Below are 6,000 nucleotides of genomic sequence, written 5' to 3'. Positions count from 1 at the left end.
TGGATTTTAATGGAAAATTTGGAATTTTTGTGGAAAATTGGGGATTTTGGGAGGAAATTTGGGGGTTTTGGGGGAGTTTTTGGGGAAATTTTGGGGTTTTGGAGGGAATTTGGGGAGGAATTTGTGGCTCTGGGGGGGGGGATTTGGGTCTGGGGGTGTCAGGGAGGGAATTTTGGGGTCTTGGGGGGAATTTTGGGGGATTTAGGGAAATTTTGGGGTTTTGGGGAAGAATTTGGGGATTTTGGAGGAAATTTGGGAGTTTTGGGGCAAATTTTGGGGTTTTTGGAGGAATTTGGGGAGGAATTTTGGCTCTGAGGGGGGGGGATTTGGGTCTGGGGGTGTCAGGGGGGAATTTTGGGGGTCCTGGGAAATTTTGGGGGATTTGGGGGAAATTTTGGGGTTTTTGGGTGGAAATTTGGGATTTGAGATAGGGGAAAAATGTTTGGGGTCTTGTGGTGAATTTGGGGGAATATTTGGGGTTTTTAGGGGAAAATTTGGGGATTTTGGGGGTGGAAATTTGGGGATATTGGGGGTGGAAATTTGGGATTTTGGGGGAGGAAATTTGGGGAAAAATTTGGGGTTTTCGGGGGAAAATTTGGGGATTTTGGGGTGGAAATTTGGGATTTGAGACGGGGAGAATTTGGGGTGAATTTGGGGGAATATTTGGGGTTTTTAGGGGAAAATTTTAGGGATTTTGGGGAGGAAATTTGGGGAAAAATATGGGGTTTTTAGGGGAAAATTTGGGGATTTTGGGGTGGAAATTTAGGATTTGAGGGGGGGGAAATTTTGGGGTCTTGGATGGAATTTAGGGGCAAATTTGGGGGAGTTTGGGGGGAAAAATGTGGGGATTTTGAGGGTGGAAATTCGGGGTCTTTGGGTGAATTTGGGGGAAACTTTGGGGTTTTGGGGGGAAAAATTTGGGTTTTGAGGGAAAATTTTGGGGATTTTGGGGGTGGAAATTTGGGATTTGAGACGGGGGAAAAATTTTGGGGGTCTTGGGGTGAATTTGGGGAAAAATTTGAGGTTTTTAGGGGAAAATTTGGGGATTTTGGGGGTGGAAATTTGGGGATATTGGGGTGGAAATTTGGGGATTTTGGGGGAGGAATTTGGGGAAAAATTTGGGGTTTTCAGGGGAAAATTTTGGGGATTTTGGGGTGGAAATTTGGATTTGGGGGGGTGAATTTGGGGTGAATTTGGGGGAATATTTGGGGTTTTAGGGGAAAATTTTGGGGATTTTTGGGGGAGGAAATTTGGGGAAAAATATGGGTTTTTAGGGGAAAATTTGGGGATTTTGGGGTGGAAATTTGGGGTTTTTAGGTGAAAATTTGGGGATTTTGGGGGTGGAAAATTTGGGATTTAGATTGGGGAAATTTGGGGTGAATTTGGGGAATATTTGGGGTTTTTAGGGAAAATGTTGGGGATTTTGGGGGTGGAAATTTGGCGATTTTGGGGAGGAAATTTGGGGAAAAATTTGGGTTTTCAGGGGAAAATTTCGGGGATTTTGGGGGTGGAAAATTTGGGATTTGAGACGGGGAGAATTTGGGGTGAATTTGGGGAATGTTTGGGGTTTTTAGGGAAAATTTTGGGGATTTTGGGGGTGGAACTTTGGGGTTTTGGGGTGAATTTGGGAGAAAATTTGGGGTTTTTAGGTGAAAATTTGGGGATTTTGGGGGTGGCAAATTGGGAATTGAGACGAGGGAAATGTTTGGGATCTTGTGGTGAATTTGGGTGAATTTGGGGTTATTTTGGGGGGTCTCTCAGCCCCTTCTGCCCTCCCCCAGCCGGGCCGGGTCCCCCTCGGGCCGGGGTCCCCAGGCCGAGCCCCCCCCCAGGCCGGAGTGGGAGCAGGACTCGAACCCGTCCTCACCAGGGCCGGAGTACACGGTGAGACCCCCCCCAAAAACCCCAAAAAAACCCCAAAAATCCACCCCAAAACCCCCCCCAAAAATCCACCTCAAAAATCCCAAAAATCCACCCCAAAAATCCACCCAAAAAACCCCAAAATCCACCCCAAAAAACCCCAAAAATCCACCCCAAAAATCCACCCCAAAAACCCCAAAAAAACCCCCAAAAACTCCACCCCAAAAACCCCCCCCCCAAAAACCCCAAAATCCACCCCAAAAATCCACCCCAAAAACCCCAAAAACCCCCCAAAAATCCACCCCAAAAACCCCAAAAATCCACCCCAAAAATCCCGAAAACCCCCCAAAAAACCCCAAAAATCCACCCCAAAAATCCACCCAAAACCCCCAAAAATCCACCCCAAAAATCCACCCCAAAAACCCCAAAAATCCACCCCAAAAACCCACCCCAAAAACCCCAAAAATCCACCCCAAAAACCCCACCCCAAAACACCCCAACAATCCACCCCAAAAATCCACCCAAAAACCCCCAAAAATCCACCCCCAAAAACTCCAAAAATCCACCCCAAAAATCCCAAAAACCCACCCCAAAAACCCACCCAAAAAACCCCAAAATCCACCCCAAAATCCACCCCAAAAACCCCAAAAATCCACCCCAAAAACCCCCCCAAAAACCCACCCCAAAAGCCCCAAACCCCCCCCCTAAAAACCCCAAAAAAAACCAAACCCCCCCCCAAAAACCCCAAAAACTTCCCCAAAAATCCACCCCAAAAACCCCAAAAATCCACCCCAAAACCCCCCCCAAAAAACCCCAAAAATCCACCCAAAAAATCCACCCCAAAAATCCCAAAAATCCACCCCAAAAACCCAAACCCCCCCCAAAAATCCACCCCAAAAATCCACCCCAAAAACCCACCCCAAAAACCCCAAAAATCCACCCCAAAAATCCACCCCCAAAAACCCCAAAAATCCACCCCAAAAATCCACCCCAAAAACCCCAAAATCCACCCAAAAACCCCAAAATCCACCCCAAAAACCCACCCCAAAAATCCACCCCAAAAACCCACCCCAAAAACCCCAAAAACCCCCCAAAAATCCACCCCAAAAACCCACCCCAAAAACCCCAAAAATCCACCCCAAAAACCCCCCCAAAAAAACCCCAAAAATCCACCCCAAAAACCCCCCCAAAAAACCCCAAAAAATCCACCCCAAAAATCCACCCCAAAAACCCCAAAAATCCACCCCAAAAACCCCAAAATCCACCCCAAAAACCCCAAAAATCCACCCCAAAAACCCCAAACCCCCCCCCCAAAAATCCACCCCAAAAACCCACCCCAAAAGCCCCAAACCCCCCCACAAAAACCCCCAAAAAAAACCCAAACCCCCCCCCCCAAAAACTCCAAAAACTTCCCCCAAAAATCCACCCCAAAAACCCCAAAAACCCACCCCAAAAATCCCCCAAAAAACCCCAAAAATCTACCCAAAAAATCCACCCCAAAAATCCCAAAAATCCACCCCAAAAATCCACCCCAAAAACCCCAAAACCCCCCCCAAAAACCCCAAAAATCCACCCCCAAAAATCCACCCCAAAAACCCCAAAATCCACCCCAAAAACCCCAAAAACCCACCCCAAAAACCCCAAAATCCACCCCAAAAACCCAAAATCCACCCCAAAAACCCTCCCAGAGCAGCCCAGAATCCCTGGGAACCCAAATCCCCCAAATCTCCCCCAAATTTCCTCCAAATCTTCCTCAACCCACCCAAAACCCCCAAATTCCCCCCCCAAAATTCCCCCAAATTTCCCCCAATTTTTTCCCAAATCCCCAAATTTGCCCCAAATTTCCCTTTAAATCCTCCAAATCCCCCCCAAAATCTCCCCCCCCAAAAATTCCCCCAAAATCCCTCAAATTTCCCCCAAAATCCCCAAATTTTCTCCCAAATCCCTCCCAAATCCCCCAAATTTGCCCCAAATTTCCCTTTAAATCCCCCAAATTCCCCCCCTAAAATCTCCCAAATTTCCCCCCAAATTTTCCCCCAAATCCCCCAAATTTTCCCCCAAAATCCCAAATTTCCCCCAAAATCCCCAAATTTCCCCCCAAAGTCCCCAAATTTTCCCCCAAAACCCCTCAAATTTTCCCCAAACTCCCCAAATTTCACCAAAATCCCCAAATTTGCCCCAATTTTCCCTCATCCCCAGGTCCCAGGCTGTACCAGGAGCCTTGGCCGGGTCCAACCAGGGGCTGATCCAGAGCCCCCAAATCTGCCCCTAAAACCCCACAAATTCCCTAAAATCCCCCAAATTTTGACCAGATCCCAAATTTTCCCCAAATCCCCCAAATTTCACCAAAATCACCCAAATTTTCCCAAATTTGCCCCAATTTTCCCTCATGCTCAGGTCCCAGGCTGTACAAGGAGCCCACGCTCAGCTCCCGATTTCCCCTCAAATCCCTCAAATTTCCCCCAATTCTCCCCCAAAATCTCCCAAATTTCTCCCTCAAATCCCTCCCTGGTGACCCTAAATCTCCAAATTTCCCCTAATCACCCAAATTTCACCAAAATCCCCAAATTTCCCCCAAATTTCCCTCATCCCCAGGTCCCAGGCTGTACAAGGAGCCTTGGCCGGGTCCAACCGGCCGCTGATCCAGAGCCCCCAAATCTGCCCCAATTCTCCCCCAAAACCCCTCAGATTTCCCCCAAAACCCCTCAGATTTTCCCCAAACTCCCCAAATTTTCCCCAAACTCCCCAAATTTCACCAAAATCCCCCAAATTTCCCCCAATTTTCCCTCATGCCCAGGTCCCAGGCTGTACAAGGAGCCCACGCCCAGCTCCCGATTTCCCCCTCAAATCCTCAAATTTCCCCAATTCTCCCCCAATTCTCCCCAAAAATCCCTCAAATTTCCCCAAAACCCCTCAAATTTTCCCCAAACTCCCCAAATTTCACCAAAATCCCCAAATTTCCCCCAATTTTCCCTCATGCCCAGGTCCCAGGCTGTACAAGGAGCCCACGCCCAGCTCCCGATTTCCCCCTCAAATCCCTCAAATTTCCCCCAATTCTCCCCCAAAATCTCCCAAATTTCTCCCTCAAATCCCTCCCTGGTGACCCTAAATTCTCCAAATTCCCCCTAATCACCCAAATTTCACCAAAATCCCCCAAATTTGCCCCAATTTTCCCTCATCCCCAGGTCCCAGGCTGTACAAGGAGCCTTGGCCGGGTCCAACCAGGGGCTGATCCAGAACCCCCAAATCTGCCCCTAAACCCCACAAATTCCCCAAAACCCCTCAAATTTGACCAGATCCCCAAATTTTCCCCAAATCCCCAAATTTCACCAAAATCACCCAAATTTTCCCAAATTTGCCCCAATTTTCCCTCATGCCCAAGTCCCAGGCTGTACAAGGAGCCCACGCCCAGCTCCCGATTTCCCCCTCAAATCCCTCAAATTTCCCCCAATTCTCCCCCAAAATCTCCCAAATTTCCCCCTCAAATCCCTCCCTGGTGACCCTAATTTCTCCAAATTCCCCCTAATCACCCAAATTTCACCAAAATCCCCAAATTTTCCCCCAATTTTCCCTCATCCCCAGGTCCAGGCTGTACAAGGAGCCCACGCCCAGCTCCCGATTTCCCCCTCAAATCCCTCAAATTTCCCCCAATTCTCCCCAAAATCTCCCAAATTTCTCCCTCAAATCCCTCCCTGGTGACCCCAAACCCCCCAAATTCCCCTAATCACCCAAATTTCACCAAAATCCCCCAAATTTCCCCCAATTTTCCCTCATCCCCAGGTCCCAGGCTGTACAAGGAGCCTTGGCTGGGTCCCATCGGCCGCTGATCCAGAACCCCCAAATCTGCCCCTAAAACCCCCCAAAATTCCCCAAATTTCCCCCAAAACCCCTCAAATTTTCCCCAAACTCCCCAAATTTCCCCAAAATCACCCAAATTTGCCCCAAATTCCCTCTGCAGGTCCCAGGCTGTACAAGGAGCCCACGGCCAGGTCCAACCGGCCGCTGATCCAGAACGCCCTGGCCCATTGTGTGCTGGCCGGGACCCCCAACGCCCCCCTGAGGGCCAAAGTGCTGCAGGTGAGACCCCAAAACACCCCAAAAACACCCCAAAAACACCCCAAAAAACCACAGCCGGCAAAG

This window comes from Agelaius phoeniceus, chromosome 32 (genome assembly GCF_051311805.1).
Source record: "Agelaius phoeniceus isolate bAgePho1 chromosome 32, bAgePho1.hap1, whole genome shotgun sequence".
Taxonomy (NCBI): domain Eukaryota; kingdom Metazoa; phylum Chordata; class Aves; order Passeriformes; family Icteridae; genus Agelaius; species Agelaius phoeniceus.
This window is presented reverse-complemented; position numbering follows the sequence as displayed.